The sequence below is a fragment of the Capsicum annuum genome, chromosome 12 (assembly GCF_002878395.1).
Source record: "Capsicum annuum cultivar UCD-10X-F1 chromosome 12, UCD10Xv1.1, whole genome shotgun sequence".
NCBI lineage: Eukaryota > Viridiplantae > Streptophyta > Magnoliopsida > Solanales > Solanaceae > Capsicum > Capsicum annuum.
In genome coordinates this window covers 115744980-115762051 of record NC_061122.1, presented here as the reverse complement: position 1 = coordinate 115762051, position 17072 = coordinate 115744980, and the positions used below count along the sequence as shown (strand labels likewise).

The following is a 17072-nucleotide window of genomic DNA, read 5'->3' as shown; positions in this document are numbered from 1 at the left end:
ATTGACATATAGGAGCCAGTTTTGTAATTACAATTGCATGTGTTAATGTTTTTTTGTTATGTTATGCTACTATGTTTTGTTATGTTATGCTACTATTGCAGTTTGTTTGCCTATTTATTCACAACAATGTTGGATATGATTTATATTTGTTTATACCTTAACTTAGTTATGTTATCATGCATTTTATCATATTTATATCATGATTTTGATCAATCGGTATATGATGCCTACTCAGTACCCGTGGTTTTGGTACTCGTGCTATATTTTTATACCTTTTTGGTGAAGATTTGAGTATTATTTTCCGCCTTTAATTAACATTCATGCTGTGCTGATATTTGGATATTGGTTAAGCTCTTGGAGTTAAAGTCACCTATTTCCTTCTATCTTACTTATGTCTAGTCTTTAGTTTAAAGGTAGATTGTATTGACTATTCTATATACTTGCGTTGTATGTATAGTTGCTCTTGTACTAGCTGTACAAGGTTGTGGGATGGTATCTATGTTGAATATCTTTGTCTCACTACAACATTTTAGTTCTATTGTCACTCTTGTAAAGTGTGGCCTAAAATAGCATAAAGTGTGGCCTTTGATCAAAGGCTACACTTTCGAACTTTAGGCAACACTTTTTGGGGGTGGCCTAAAGAAACGTAACCTTTGATCAAAGGCCACGCTTTTCAAGTGTTGCCATTCAGCTACATTTAAAAAGTGTGTCCCTTAAGGTATAAAGGTCACACTTTACAACTTGTCTTTGACAACACTTTTATTTGATAAAGCTACACTTACAAGTGTTGTCTTTGTTTTGCTAGTGGGCACGCTTCACAAGCGTAGCCTTTTGTAGCACCTCTATAACACTTAAAAAATGTTGCCTTTATTTTACTATTAGGAACGCTTCACATGCGTAGCCTTTTGTAGCACCTCTATAACAATACTTAAAAAACGTGGCCTTTTCTTTATTACAAGCCACATTTCAAAATCGTAGCCTTTTATACATTCTCTATAACAACACGTATAAAGTGTAAGCATAAACTAGCCACACTTTTGAAGTGTAGCAGTATTATCTAAAATTTTATAGTTCAAGCCACATTTTATAGAAATAACAATAGCCATATAAAATGTTCAAGCCACATTTTATCTATTTTGTACATTATTATCCTATTTAGATGACCTCAAATACTAAATTATTGTCAAATTTATTTTAAAATAATAAATCAAATGTATAGGTTTGCAATTAACTTTAAAAAAGAAACATATGTACTGTATTATGTAATAAAAAACATTTCGAGATGTTCACTAACAAAAATTTCCACAACACCAAGTGTAAATTGAAACATTATAATTGTTAAAAAAAGTCTTGATCGTTGACTTCAATATATCGAAATGACTTGTGGCCACCGTTTCAAATGGGATTACCCGCATTTTCCTATACATTCAAAATAAATTAAGAATTAAAAAAAAATCAATATACTTCATGTATTCATATAGTATCATGCTATACGACTAAACAAGATGTCATTCACTTGATCTCTTATTATGTAACATCAGGAATATATGAGAAGTATACCTCTTCAGCAGTTGGGCAATCCTTTGAATCAAATGCTAACAACCTCTGCAATAGTCGAAGCGTCAAAGGATCTGCTTTTGAAAAATTTCTCAGCAAAACGAACTAGGCTCTTTTTGTCATGTCTGTCAAATACTTCCTTGCCTTCTCATTAAAACCTGCACTCAAGATGAGTATTCTTCTATCAGTATGCTGCTGGATAATGCTACCATCAACCAAAACAAATCAACAGATGGCTAATACCCAAGATATGATATAGGCTGATGGCATCTCAAGAAGATCACTAATCAAATCCAACTGGTAAATGACTCTTTTGTCCTAAAATAATGGCTTTCCTGTCAGGAAACTCCACCTAGATACATCTTATGCTCTAGATATCAGTAGCAGGTGTATAGTGCAGGGAATTTCATACATAAATTAGCAGATAAATTGACAAAAACATCAGTAACGACCTACCAAGAAATTAACCCAAGACCTAACATAGTTACCTGAAGAATAGAAAAATCAACTTCTAGGAGAGTTCAATAGTCAACCCTTGACAAGAATGGTTTTAACCTACATCATTATTTAATACTCTCAAAACTGAATAAATATTTTCAATTCTAACTAGAAAATCCTTCCAATATAGGATACATGGCAACAATTTGTGAACTTGGCAAGTACCTTTTCTTTTTTCTAAAGCATGGGAAAAGGAGGCTTAACATGATGCCAAAAACAATATCTTAACAATTGAATCCATCCAAAATAGGCGTGAAGAAGTTCTGTGACTATACATATGCTAAATTAATCTGAGAGATGAATGGAGCATAAAACACGATATATATAAAGAGTTATACCAGATGTTACAGCAAAGTGACGTGATCAATTTAATAAAATGGTCAACAAAATTGTAACCGAGCAATTTCCTGATAAAAGAGTAGCGCCAATCATATCCTAAACATCTGTGGCAACCGTTCAATTTCCTGACAAAAGAGTGGCGCCAATCATATCCCAATGCCACAAACTATCTTCATTTTGGGAATTATAATTTGTAAATTTGGCTGTCACAGCCTATCCATCCAAATAAATTCAAAAAATTTCACCAACAACCATCAACAGACATTTTACACGTAATCTTGTTCAAGTAACACGATGGCACACATATGAATTTCACAATAAGAATGCAAGAAAATAGAATGTACACTCAAGCTTCATTCCAATACCATATTTCACACAACTAATAAGAGAAATAATTAGACACATCAGTTCCTTTTTAGATAGAACTTCACCATGATAAATTAGAAAGTACATTCTTTTGGTAGAGTAAGAAATTATTTTCTATTTTCTCATGTACTTTGTTTTGATCTTTTTCCTGTTTGGCAAAGTAAGTAGATATTGGGCCTCATAGAGAAACAATAACTACCATACACAAGAAAAATAGCTTAACATGTAGGTTAATATGAAAAGAATAGATGCACATATATAAGAATGCAATTCATTGTAAGAGATCTTTCATAGTCAGAGAAAAGCTAGCCTATATGCACATATAGCAACAGAGTTCTTTGACATTGCATATCAAAATATCAGAAAAATCAAAAATTTCTAATCAAAATTTTAAATAAGCAAGACAAATAATTAGCTCAAATGCATATGGTAAGGAAGTTTCTTATCAAAAGGCCACTAGTTAGTTCTATAGCTCATACTATTGTTAGTTTTCCTTATCTTAATACATGAAGTTCACTTAGCTAAGATATCTTTTTAGATGAATATAAGCTGTTAAATAATTTAGTTAGATACGATTTAGGTTAAACAGATAATACAAAAAATGTTATCTTTTAATTGAAATACTATAGAACCACATGAAAAGAGAGCTACAGTAACAAATTACAAAAACTGCAATAACAAAAGAAAATAACACAAAATGTCTTGCTAAATAGTTGAAGCAGGACCAAGATGAATAGATATAAACAACAAAATTAGGTCTTCCCCCTTGCCTTAGCAACTGGGATGAGGCTCACTGAGGAATCAGACAAAAGAAAGAAGAGCAGAAAAAGAAACATCTTAAAGGTGATAATTACACCAGCAACCTCTAATTGAGTGAATAAAACCATGAAAATAGTCGTATCTGAAAGTTGTCCGATAAGTTATCTAGAATGTGGAAGTAGCGTAGCCAGGACTGGTAGCTTTAATGGACATTCAATACTGGCCATTGATAATGAAGTAGGTGACTAAGAACTGATAAATTTTAGTTCATGAATCTTTTGGACCTTACATAACTTCTATTATGAATCCTGCTTGGTCATTTAATAACATTCCCAGTGTAATCCCACAAGTGGGAAGCTTGGTCATTGTAAAACTTAAAAATCACTTTAAAAGTTGTACTAAATAAGAATACCATTACTTACATAAGGCCTGTGCAGCAGTAAGTCTAGAATGCGGATCTTTCACTAATAATTTCTTAACAAAATCTTTAGCACTATTGCTTATAGTTGGCCATGGCTTGCGACAAAAATCAGGCTTGTTTCATAGGACCTTAGCATAGTAGAACTGGAGTTAGAAAAAATAATAAATCAGCTAAAGAAGAAAGATTTTACCAAACGTGAAAAAAAATAAGTTAAATCTCTTAAAGAAATAAACCAAAAATTTTGAGTAGACTGCAGAGCAAACTACTCAAGGACTAAAATAAATACAACAAAACTATACACAACCTAATACTCTTCTGCATTTATGAAGAATTGCCAACATCATAAACACACTGCTACCTTAATTTTGTAATGTCAACTAATCACCAGAGACATAATTCTTTCCCTCATACTACCTCCTTTCACTAGCTGCTTTCTTCTCATTTCATTTCTGCAGATATAAATCATAGTTAGGTCTATCACATACAGTTCTGATTCAACCAAGCAAATAGACCAGATTAATACATAAACTAGAAACTGCCTCAACAGGCATTCGAACAAATGGACAAAATTATATAATGGCTAATGGAGAATATGATCCAATTATTCAGCACCAGAATTGAATTTAATAGGATTTTAAATTTCATCAAGTTATCTAAACACCTAGTTACAAAAGGATGACATATAGTGTTGGATCATAGAACACAAGGAACTTGACATCTAGAAGAAACTTTAATGATTGGGAGTAGGAAAGAACCGTTGATTTCCTCAAGATACTTGATTCCTTTCAATGAGGCATTTTAGGTTGCCCCGCAAAGCTACGGGCATAGTTCCGTCACCTATGAACTCTACACACCTCAATCATCACAGCCTCACATTGTAACGCCGCCACCACCACCACCACCACCAACAACAACAAAATCAATATCAACGACAATGAAAACCCTATTAAAGGACTTCAACGTAAGTCAAATATGATGATGATGAGTAAAGAGAAGAAGAAGTAACAACAAAAGGGTCAAATCTTAAACCCTAACCTTTATTTCTTCGTGTGTGTATGTATCCTTCAACTTTCTTCAAATCCATTGTGAACTGAATTGCGGCTATATGAAATTCAAGTATTTTTGGCAAAGAAATTTGACGGATTTGAAGAATTTGGGCAAATGATTTTGTGTGTGAGAGAGGATTAGTGAATTTGGGCAATGAATTTTGTGAGAGATGAGAGAGACGATTTATTTAAGTGTTAATAATTACTTTTCTTAATTATTTTGCTCAATTATAAATTGGGGGATAGTGAAATATTTTAATGAAAATTTTAATCATAATTTTAAAGTGTTGTCTTTTAAAGTATATTATTACCATACTTAAAAAGTAGTGGTATATATGAATCAGCATTGTCAATTTTGAAGTGTTGTCTTGTACTGGTATATATGAATCAGCATTGTCAATTTTGAAGTGTTGTCTTTTAAAGTATATATGAATGTTTGTTAAGTGTTGCCTTAAACCATACTTTTAAAGCGTTGCCAAAATTAATGTGGTCAGAAGCTAAAAATTAAGGCTATACTTTAAAAATGTGGTCTTTAATAGTATAGACCACACTTTATAAGTGTGGTCCAGATTAAGTGTGGTTAAAAGACTAAAATGGTGTAGTTTCTATTTTTAATACTATTCTTATTTATAAGTTGTGATGCTATACTTTAAAAGTGTGGTCTTTAATAGTATAGACCACACTTTATAAGTGTGGTCCAGATTAAGTGTGGTTAAAAGACTAAAATAGTGTAGTTTCTATTTTTAATACTATTCTTATTTATAAGTTGTGATGTGGATTTTCATTTATGATTGGGCATTTTACACAAAGTTAACCCATTGTATTTAGCTCCAAGTTATAGTTCGACATACCTATTGATAGGATTTAGTAGGTGTCATCATAACTCATAAATTGGGTTGTGACTAATTGGTATCATAGCCTAGGTTACATCAGTATTGTTGGTACAAGAGTAAGTGTCTGGTAGAGTCTTGTAGATCAAAATGATAACGTCCATTTCCTATCTTTGTGAGGCTATGGGATATTCTTAAGAGTTCTTCACTTCTTTCACTCATATCATGCTAAGAGTCTGAGTTGATTTATGGAACATTCTTGTGATTTCACTTTTTCCCAAATAGCAAGGACACGTTCTACTACTACATGAGATGAGGGTCCTATGACTTAGCCTAGGGATCCTACTCATCTTCATAGATGACATAAAGATTGTGGATAACCTAGAGATCTATCCCAATCTAGAGGCTAGGATAGGGAACCTTCACCAGACCCTATTCCCACTTTTAAGCCAGAGATTCTTCTACCCTAGCCAGAGGTGGGCCAGGGACAAACCTAGGCTCTATTAAGGTTTATTTATTCTTCAGTGCTTAGAGATTCTTTGGTTCAACTTATAGGGATAGTTAGTGGTGCACCATCTTATGATGCACATTCTATAGATCAGAGTAGTATTGAGGCAGGGGCACAACTCATAGCTGTGTCTCCTAGAGTTGAAGTCCCTACTGTGTCAGTGGTTACTCATCTGATAGTTGTTCAACCAGTGGTTGCCAACCTGCTATATCTTTTGAGGAGAAAAAGATGTTGGGTAAATTCTTGAGGAATGATCCACCTAGGTTTTTTGGTGCTCAGGGCGAGGATGCATATGAGTGTCTGATTGATTGTGAGGATAGTCTCTATAATTTGGGCCTTGTTTAGACTCATGTTATGTATTACCTAATATTTCAGTTAGATTTGGAAGATCAACATTGGTGGAGAGGTTATATGGATTTTAGATCAGCGGGATCTTCTCTTTTATATGCACCTAGTTCTTTGAGATGTTCTTGGAGAAGTACATGCCTCACTGCCATAGGGATTGCTTGTGATATTAGTTCTCTAGAATAGAGTAGAGCTCCATGTTAGCTGTGGAGTATGAGGCTTGTTTCATGAGTATGATAGGCATGCTACCTCAATTCTAAACACTGAGTATGACAGAGTTTGTTGCTTTGTTTGAGGATTGAGACTTCCCCTTTGGGTGTCCCCTCAGAGTTTGGTTGCTACTAGCATGTCTTGTGCTGAGGTTTTAGATCACGTTCAGGTGATGGAGGAGATGCATTGTGAGGTCCAATGGGCAGTAGGACCTATAGTAGGTCTCGATTCTGAGGTAGTAGTTCTCATGGTGAGTATTCTCTACGTCCATCCTATCAGCCTTAGATTCAGCCAAGTTGACCGATTTAGGCAGCTTTTCAGATTACTGACGAAGCTCAGTCTAGTACAAGTGATCGCCCTGGTCGGGTTGGAGGTTTATCTTTAAGGGGTTCATCGTTGACTAGTCTAGTCATGGTGGTTACTCTGGGTCGGTCGAATCTATTAGTTCTGGTTTAGCTTAGGGAGCATATTATCAGTATAAATCTTTAGGTCATTATTCTCGTGAGTGCCCTAGTAGTGGGGCGATTGTTGCTTCAGCTCAGAGTGTTCCCCTATTAAATAAATTCATCCTTTAGCTAAAGGTGGTTCTTGGGGTCATAGGGATAGCTTCCATTGTACTCAAAAAGGTTCTTAGGAAGTTAGGAAAGGAGGTCGGTCAGGAGCCTAGCCAAGTAGTAGGCACTATCAGTTGTATAAAATACCTTTTAGATCTGAGGACAAGTCTTTGGATATTGTTACTCTGGGTATGATTTGGGTGTGTCGTCAGGCAACCCTTACTTTATTTGATTCAGTATCCACTTATTCTTATGTATCTGCTTATTATTCTTCACTGTTAGAATTCTTTTAGGATTTATTATATGTGCCATTGCATATATATACTCTCGTAGGTGATTTTTTAGTAGTGGATTGGTTGTGCTTATCCTATGTGGTGATAATTAGAGATGTTAATTCTCATGATGATCTTATTATTTTGAATATGGTGGATTTTGATATAATTCTAGGGATGGACTGGTTATCCCATTATCATGCGGTCATGGAATGTTTTGCCAAGACCGTTACCTTAGCCATGCCTAGTACATCCCCAATAGTGTCACAGGGAATGGTTATCCATGAGCCAATGGGGATTATTTCATATGTTCACACTAAAAGGCTTATTTTGTGGGGTTGTGAGCCTTAGCTCGCTTATATTTGTGATACTAGTATGAAGAGTCCGTTTCTTGACTTTGTTTGTATTGTTTGTTAGTATTATGATGTGTTCCCTTCCGACCTATCTAGTATTCCCCAGATCTGTGAGATTGAGTTTGCTCTTGATATTGAGCCTGGCACTCAACCTATTTTTATGATACCTTACCATATGGCTCCTGCCGAGCTGAAGGAGCTGAATTCTTATCTTTCGGATCTTTTTTTATAAGGGTTTGGGAGCTCATATATTTTTTGTGAAGAAGAAAGATGGTTCTGTGCATATGTATATTGATAATAGGTAGCTTAATAAGGTGATGGTGTAGAATCGTTATCCTATGCCTCGCATTCATGATTTTTTTGACCAGTTTTAGGGAGTGGAATTGTTCTCTAAGATTGATTTAAGATCTGGTTACCATTAGTTGAGGATTCGGGCTGAGGATATTCCGAAGACAACATTTAGGACCCGTAATGTTATGAGTTCTTAGTGATGTCATTTGTCTTGACTAATGGGCCAACTGCATTTATGGATTTTCTAAACCAAGTGTTCAAACCTTATTTGGATTCCTTTGTGATTGTGTATATCAATGATATCCTTGTGAATTAGAGGAGTAGAGAGGAGCGCATGCTTCATTTGAGGATTGTGCTTCAGACTTTGAGAGATCATATATTTTTTGCCAAGTTCCCTAAGTGTGAGTTTTGGCTTGAGTTATTGATATTTCATGGGCATGTGGTGTCTAAGGATGGTATTATGGTAGACCCAGTTAAGATGGTGGCGATTTTTCATTAGGCTAGACCAACATCTCCGATTAAGATTTGTAGCTTCATTGGGTTGGCCAGTTTTTATAGACGACTCATCAAGGATTTTTCTCCTATTTCAGCGCTATGAACAGATTGACTTGAACGAAGGTTCATTTCTGATGGTCTGAGGTGTGTGAGTTGAGTTTTGGAAAGCTCAAAGATTTCTTACTTCAAATCCTATTCTAGCTCTTCCTGTTGAGGGTGAGGGATTCACCGTGCTTTTTTATGCTTCTGGTAATTTTCTAGGTTGTGTTTTGATGTAGAAGGGTCATGTAATTGCTTATGATTCGAGAAATCTTGAGGTTTATGAGCGCAACTACCACACTCATGATTTGGAGTTGGCGGTGCTAGTTTTTTTATCTGAGGTAGTTATATGTAGTTTAGTGTTGTTATCCTAGCTTATTTAGCATTGTTTTGGGGACAACTTATGTGCCTAATGAGTAAATAATTATATAAATAAGAATCTAAGTGTTCAAAGATGTGATTACAATGCTTAAAGGTGTTTTTAAACAAGTTTGTACTTAAATTGGTCACTTAGAGTCTAGACGAGAAAACTAGTGTTATTAACTTGAGCTAGGAGTTGTAATAGTTAATCTCGATGGATTATAATGTGTTGAATGAGTTACTAATGGTTTGATTGTGTAAATATTTGTGGAAAAACTTGTTGATAGTGTTCAAGGCTCAATTGAGTTAAGGCAAGGGTCAAAACAATATGTTAAAGATCAACATGGGCGAGTCTAGTCTTAGCTCGAGTTTTAGTTCACCGTTCTTGATATTGTGTTGTTTAAAACTCTAATTCGTGATATATGATGATGTAGTATTCTTGGTGAGATAATTATAATGATTTATAGATGTTGAAAAATATGGAGATCAAGGGAAAACAGCACCACAAGGCTTGGTATTGAAGACAAGGCATAAGACAAGGTTTGGACGTCAAAATGCAATTTCTAGTGAGAGTACTGTAATTGCAATGTCCTGTGCCCCTTTTGCACTGGTACTAAGAAATGCCTCACACCCTGTAGTTCATTGGAACGAGCAAGGTGTCGTGTGGCTTGCTTCAAGGAGAGACCAACGCGACGCACTACTTATTCCCCACACGGCAAACACTGTCTACTATATATAAGACACTTGTAATTTATTCTATTCACTTTTAGATGTCTTTGGATTTGGAGAGCGGATTATCAATACTTATTTGGGGGGTTTATTTCGCCCTACTTTAGATTTTGAATGGATTATAGCATGTATTCATTAATTTTGATTACGTTTATATCTACTAGTAGGTAAACGCCCCCTTTCTGGGGTTACGGCCAAGAACATGTTTACTTTCGCTTTGAATTGAGTTTGTTTGGATTTATTATCATATTTGGTAGTTTGTTCATCATTTTTTTTAACTATTTTAATGAGTAGATAACCTTAGAATACTTATATTGTCGACCTTGTGATCTCGGGAGGGGGAATAGGAAGCTATAACGTGGGGATGAATAGAGTAAGGTTCTTATTCTTTTATAAAATAAGGAATTTAAATTAGCGACTAGGATAAGGATATACCTAGAAGCCATGCTTGGTTCACATGTAGGATGATATCTTAATGCATCTAAATGGTTTATTACATCCCCTCTAAACGATGTAATTGTAATGTTCATCTTGGTAGAAGGTTAGAGGTCGGGAGACCATGATCATACAATAAACCCTACGAATCAGCAACCAAGATAAGCGATCTAATGAATGATGTTAACTAGGTTAGTATGATTGTTAACAGTGCATTAACCCTGGGGTTTCATCCATTGATTTTCTAAAGTCCTTACTTTTACACACTATTTACTTTACATTTAGTTTATAAACTTTCAAAACTATCTTAGTTACCTTTGCCCAAATTTAATCTCACTAATTGAACTTGAATAGGATAGTTGTTAACATAAGTCTCTAAGAGATCAGTATTCGGATTTATTTAAGGCCACTATATTACTTAGTGGGACCACATACATGTAAAGCCTCGAAAAATGGGTCCCGAAGCGTCACACGGTGCTTGAGGCTACAAGTAGCCCCAAGCTAACCCTTTGAGCCATTTTCTTTCAGTTCAACACAAATCAGTGGGGTTGCCATAAATAACCCTCAAATATCAGTAGAGTAATCATCATCCAAGAATAAAATTTTTTTAGAAAGATAACAAAATACGACTTATTAGTCAACTCCCAACATCTATACTAGTCTGACAAGCCTCTAAGAGAATCAATAAAATCAGCGAGCCATTGAGACATGCCCTAACTGACTCATACTCAGTTATCAAATGTAAATAATTTCGTGAAACCAACATCAGACATCATGTCCTCGGAACATGAGGACTCACCACAACAGAGGATGTAGAACAGTGTGCCCGAAGAATCACTGTCGAACCTGGAACTGAGCACCTGAACCTATATTCTGTGAAAATGCAGTCCACATCCGAAGATGTGGGTCAGTACCATGGAAATGAACCGAGTATATGGGGGTGTATACAGTTTTATAAACATCATCATTATAAATATTTATAAGAAATATGCAGGATGTATGAAAGACTCACATAGCCCTAAGAAAATCATCATAATCATGAGAGGATAAAATAAGTATAATAACACATGTGAGTCATCATATAATTTCTCAATCACTTTCAATTCATTAAGAATATAATTCTCATAATGTAAATATCATTTAAATCTTTCGAAAGAGTAAGTTTCACAATTCCAATTTCAAATCACTTCACCGTTCACCATAGATATAAGGAAACACACACACACACTGGGATATCCTATAACCGACATAAACTATGTGAGCTACATGGAGTCCAACATACAACCCACGTTGGAGAGAGCCGTCCTATCCTTGCCATCGGAGTAGAACTACCGATATCAAATCCACACAAACTAGTGATCACTATATAAATCAGCCTCAGGCTCACTCCTATGGGGGCACGTAGTTCTAGGGAAGTAAGGTCGCTTTATACCTCTCACTCGGTGCTAAAGATTTCTCCCGAACTTAGCTCAGATCATTTCAAACACAATCCATAACAAAATAATTTCAGTAATATATAAATATACATCGGGAGCCATCATGCTTCCCATCTATCAAAATCAACCACGTTGTGGATTTCTTTCACACTCGAGTTCAAAAAAACTCCATTAAGATCAAAAGGTCAAATCATTCAAAATATCTCAAATATTCAACATTAACATGCTTATAAAACACACTTTCTAAAAAAAACACAATTTTCAATGTGGATTCACAACTCGAATATCAAAATCATGATAAATATCATTCAAGATTCATGCTTTATATCTCTACATATGTAAATTCATCTTACAAAATCATAAACATCAAGATTTCATAATAATCATCATAAGATATGGGTTCATGCTTCAAATTCGTAAAATTCAAATAAAAATCATGCCTTTGTAAAGACAATTACTTTTGGGCACAAGAACGAAAGAGAGTTCTTGTTGAAAACCCCTACATATCTTGAATGATGAACTTTAGATCGATACTCGTTTTTGAGATGTTAATCGTGCCTTTGAATAATGGTTCTTGGAGTTCTTGAACTAGAAACTTGGAATCTTGAATAAATTTGCAGAATTAATGGCGAACTTTGGAGGTTTTTGAAGTTCTTGAACTAGGAATGTGGAATCTTGAATAAATTTGCAGAATTAATGGTGAACTTTGGAGGTTCTTGAAGTTGGATGTAGGAGCTTAGGGTTTTCTTTTTGAGGGAATTTGATGAAATATAACATATAATGCTTCTAATAGGCTTTAATATAGTGTTTGGATGGATTTTGGGTTAGGGGGAATGACCAAAACGCCCCTAAAAATCAAATAATTCTCGAATCTATCCTTTGGTGGACTGTTTTGATAGTCTGAAGTAGATCAACCATAACGTTTTACTCCAATATCTAAATTGGATGAAACTAATTTCATTAGAAAGAGGACTCTCATATATTTCCGTTGATATATAGTATCTCACCCAGATCATTGTGTACGAGGAGTTATGATTGTTTGAAGTTGATCCAAAAATTTGCTTTTGATAGGCTGAAGTAGATCGACCATAACTTTTTGCTTCGATAGACAAATTGGATGAAACCAATTTCTCTGGAAAGAGGACTCGCAGATATTTCCGTTGATATATAGTAGATCACCCAGATCATTATGTATAAGGAGTTTTGATCTTTTAAAGTTTGAGCAAAAATATGTCAGGCCTCAGTACTTTTTCCTGCACGTTTTACTATTCACTACTATTTACGGTTCGATCGGAATGTTCATAACTCGTCGCTCAGGTGTCCGTTTTGGATGATCCACATATCGTTGGAAATCTTATTCAATACTCTATGTAATGGTGGGTTATAATCTAAGACATTCCACACGGAAAATTTATAATTCATTCTAGAAGATAGAACCCAACACATTTACGCACAAAATTTCAACAAAAATTTTTTTGGGTATTACATCATCCCCCCCTTGGAAACATTCATCCTCGAATGACGCTAGACATGCCAGGATTATGTAGGGAATATATCATACAGTTGAAATCATTTGTTAGACTTATCACCACATCGTTTCTCACTCCTAATGCAACATAGAATGCATAAATTCAAGAAACTACAGCTGAACACATAATAAATGACAGCTGAACTGCTGCAACTTTTATCAAAAGTGCATGATTTAGGAAAGAACGGTACCTTCGTCTTGATCGGAGTTCATGGAAAATAGGTGCGGGTACTTGGATCGCATATCCGCCTCAGCTTCCCAAGTTGCGCCCTCAATAGATTGGTTTTGCCACAACACCTTGACCAAGGGAACTTTTTTGTTCCTTACTCTTCGGACACTGAAATCAAGAATCTCAACAGGAATCTCATCAAAAGAAAGATTTTCTTGAATGTCAGTACTCACAGAGGAATCCACTACCACAGCATCGCTAATATGCTTTCTAAGCATGGAGACATGGAATATTAGATGAACAGAGGACAACTCAGAAGGCAACTCGACCTCATAAGCAACCTTACCAACACGGCTAAGAATTTTGTAAGGATCAACATAACAGGGACTAAGCTTCCCCTTCTTTCCGAATCTCTTCACCCCCCTGATGGGTGAAATTTTTAGATACACTAGGTCACCAACTTTAAACTCAAGGTCTCTCCTTCTAACATCCGCATATGACTTCTGATGAATCTATGCAGTTTTCAACCTTGCCCTAATCAACTTAACTTTTTCCATAGCCTCAAATACTGAATCAGGACCACTCACAACCGTTTCACCCACCTCGAACCAACCTATGGGTGATCTACACTTCCTCTTATATAAGGCTTCAAACGGAGCCATGCCAATACTAGAGTGGAAACTGTTATTGTAAACAAACTCTATCAACGGTAAGTGATCATGCCAACTTCCCTTAAAGTCAAGTACACAAGCTCTCAACATATCCTCTAAGGTCTGGATAGTCCACTCAGCCTAACCATCGGTCTACGGATGAATAGCAGAACTCAAAAGCACTTGGGTACCAAGACCCTTCTAAAAAGCTTTCCAAAATTGCGAAGTGAACTGAGTACCCCTATCCAAAATGATAGACAAAGAAACTCCATGCAGTCTGACTAGCTCTTGGATATACAATCTAGCATAATCCTCAGCAGTATATGAAGTATGAACAGGCAAGAAATGAGCAGACTTAGTCAACCTATCAGCCACAACCTAAATGGAATCATGATGGCGTCGGGAAGGAGGTAAACCAATCACGAAGTCCATAATTATCTCTTCCCACTTCCAGGTGGGAATACTAAACTCTTTCATCATACCACCAGGTCTTTGGTGTTCAACCTTAACCTGTTGGCATGTTGCACACTTAGCTACAAACGCTGCTATATCTTTCTTCATGCCACTCCACCAATAGATTTCCCGCAAGTCTCGGTACATCTTGGTGGCACCAGGATGAATAAAATATCGTGCCCTGTGCGCTTCAACCATAATCCTCTGTCTCATATTATCAACATTCGGGACATACAGTCTACCTTGCGATCTTAACACACCATCTCCCTCTTGGGAGAAAACCTCTACTTTTTGGTCCTTGACTGACTCCTTCAGTCTAACCAAACTAGCATCTAAGTATTGCTTTTCCTTTACTTCCAAAACCAAGGAGGATTTGGAACTACTCTGAACCCCTATACTACCTTCAGTAGAGTCAAACAACCTAACCCCCAATCTAGACAAATGATGTACATCACGATCCAACTCTTTCTTACCTTCTACCACATATGAAACACTACCCATGGACACTCTACTTAGGGCATCCGCCATAACATTGGCCTTGCTCGGATGGTACAGCACACTCATATCATAGTCCTTTAACAATTCTAACCATCGTCTCTGCTTAAGAGTCAATTCTCTTTGGGTAAGCACATACTGCAAACTCTTATGATCAGTGAAAACATCAACATGGACACCATACAAATAGTGTCTCCAGATTTTCAAAGTAAACACAACAGCATCCAACTCAAGGACATGGGTGGGGTAATTTTCTCATGGGGTTTCAACTATATAGAAGCATAAGCTATCACCTTACCTTTCTGCATCGATGCGCAACCCAACCCAACTCTCGAAGCATCACAGTACACTACAAAACCATCAACACCATCAGGCAAAGTCAAAATAGGGGCTGAAGTGAGTCGAGCCTTCAACTCCTGAAAAATCTTCTCACAAGATTTGGACCACAAAACTTCACTTTTTTTTGGGTCAACCGAGTCATAGGAGACGCTATAGAGGAAAAAACCTCAACAAAATGGCGCTAATAGCCAGCTAAAGCCAAGAAACTTCAGATATCAGTCAGAGAAATAGGTCTAGGCTAATTTTTAACAGCTTTGGTCTTTTGAGGATCAACTCTAATACCCTCGGAATAAATAATATGACCCAGAAAAAGCAACTGACCTTAGCCAAAACTCACACTTACTGAACTTGGCAAACAAATTATGATCTCTAAGGGTTTTCAAGACAGTTCGGAGATGATCAGAATGTTCATCCTCGTTACGGGAGTACACCAGTATATCATCGATGAACACTATGACAAACATATCTAGATATGGTCTATACTCAATTTATGAGGTCCATGAAAGCTGCTGGGGCATTAGTTAACCTGAAAGACATAATAAGAAACTCAAAATGGCCATAACGAGTTTGCGAAGCGGTTTTCGGGATGTCACACTCCCTAACTTTGAGTTGATAATAACTGGAACAAAGGTCTATCTTTGAGAAATAACTTGCACCTTGCAATTGGTCAAACAAATCAGAGCATGAATCAATAGCAGAGAGAGGCACTTTAAGCACGATAGACTTCTGCAAGAAAGAGTCACACTTTTTCCTAAAACGTCTTATAGCCTCTTACTCATAGATGTGGCGCGCTACACACTGATGATCAACACTCTACTTAACGCGGCTTGTCATCCAAGAATAAAAAAATTTCAAAAAGATAATAAAATTCGACTTATTAGTCAACTCCCAACATCTATAATAGTCTGACAAGCCTCTAAGAGAATCAATAAAACCAGCGAGCCATTGAGACATACCCTAACTGACTCATACTCAGTTATCAAATATAAATAATTTTGTGAAACCAACATCAGACATCACGTCCTCAGAACATGAGGACTCACCACAACAGAGGATGTAGAACAGCGTGCTCGAAGAATCACTGTCAAACCTAGAACTGAGCACCTAAAGCCACATTCCGAGAAAATGTAGCCCATATCCGAAGATGTGGGTCAGTACCATAGAAAGGAGCTAAGTATATAGGGGTGTATGCAGTTTTATAAACATCATTATCATAAATATTTATAAGAAATATGCAGGATGTATGAAAGACTCACATAGCCCTAAGAAAATCATCATGACCATGAGAGGATAAAATAAGTATAATAACACATGTGAGTCATCATATAATTTCTCAATCACTTTCAATTCATTAAGAATATAATTCTCATAATGTAAATATCATTTAAATCTTTCGAAAGAGTAAGTTTCACAATTCCAATTTTAAATCACTTCACCGTTCACCATAGATATAAGGAAACACACACACACACACTGGGATATCCTATAACTGACATAAACTATGTGAGCTACATGGAGTCCAATGTACAACCCACGTTGGGGAGAGCCGTCCTATCCTTGCCATAGGAGTAGGACTATCGATATCAAATCCACAC

At 36.1% G+C, this 17072-nt stretch overlaps 1 long non-coding RNA gene across 14 annotated transcripts; it reads right to left on the bottom strand.

Annotated features, from left to right (window-relative positions):
- Positions 1 to 1170: 1170 nt before the first annotated feature.
- LOC107851449 lies at positions 1171 to 5274 on the bottom strand. Of its 14 annotated transcripts, none has more exons than XR_007047899.1 (8): positions 4976 to 5264; positions 4696 to 4883; positions 4299 to 4389; positions 3942 to 4068; positions 2394 to 2519; positions 2046 to 2112; positions 1561 to 1875; positions 1171 to 1419 (listed from the first exon to the last, which is right to left on the bottom strand). It is a non-coding gene; the product is annotated as an uncharacterized LOC107851449 (long non-coding RNA). The 14 variants fall into 14 exon arrangements; XR_007047896.1 differs by having other exon boundaries at positions 3942 to 4083; positions 4976 to 5263; XR_007047901.1 differs by lacking the exon at positions 2046 to 2112 and having other exon boundaries at positions 1561 to 1715; positions 1801 to 1875; positions 3942 to 4083; positions 4976 to 5259.
- Positions 5275 to 17072: the final 11798 nt, after the last annotated feature.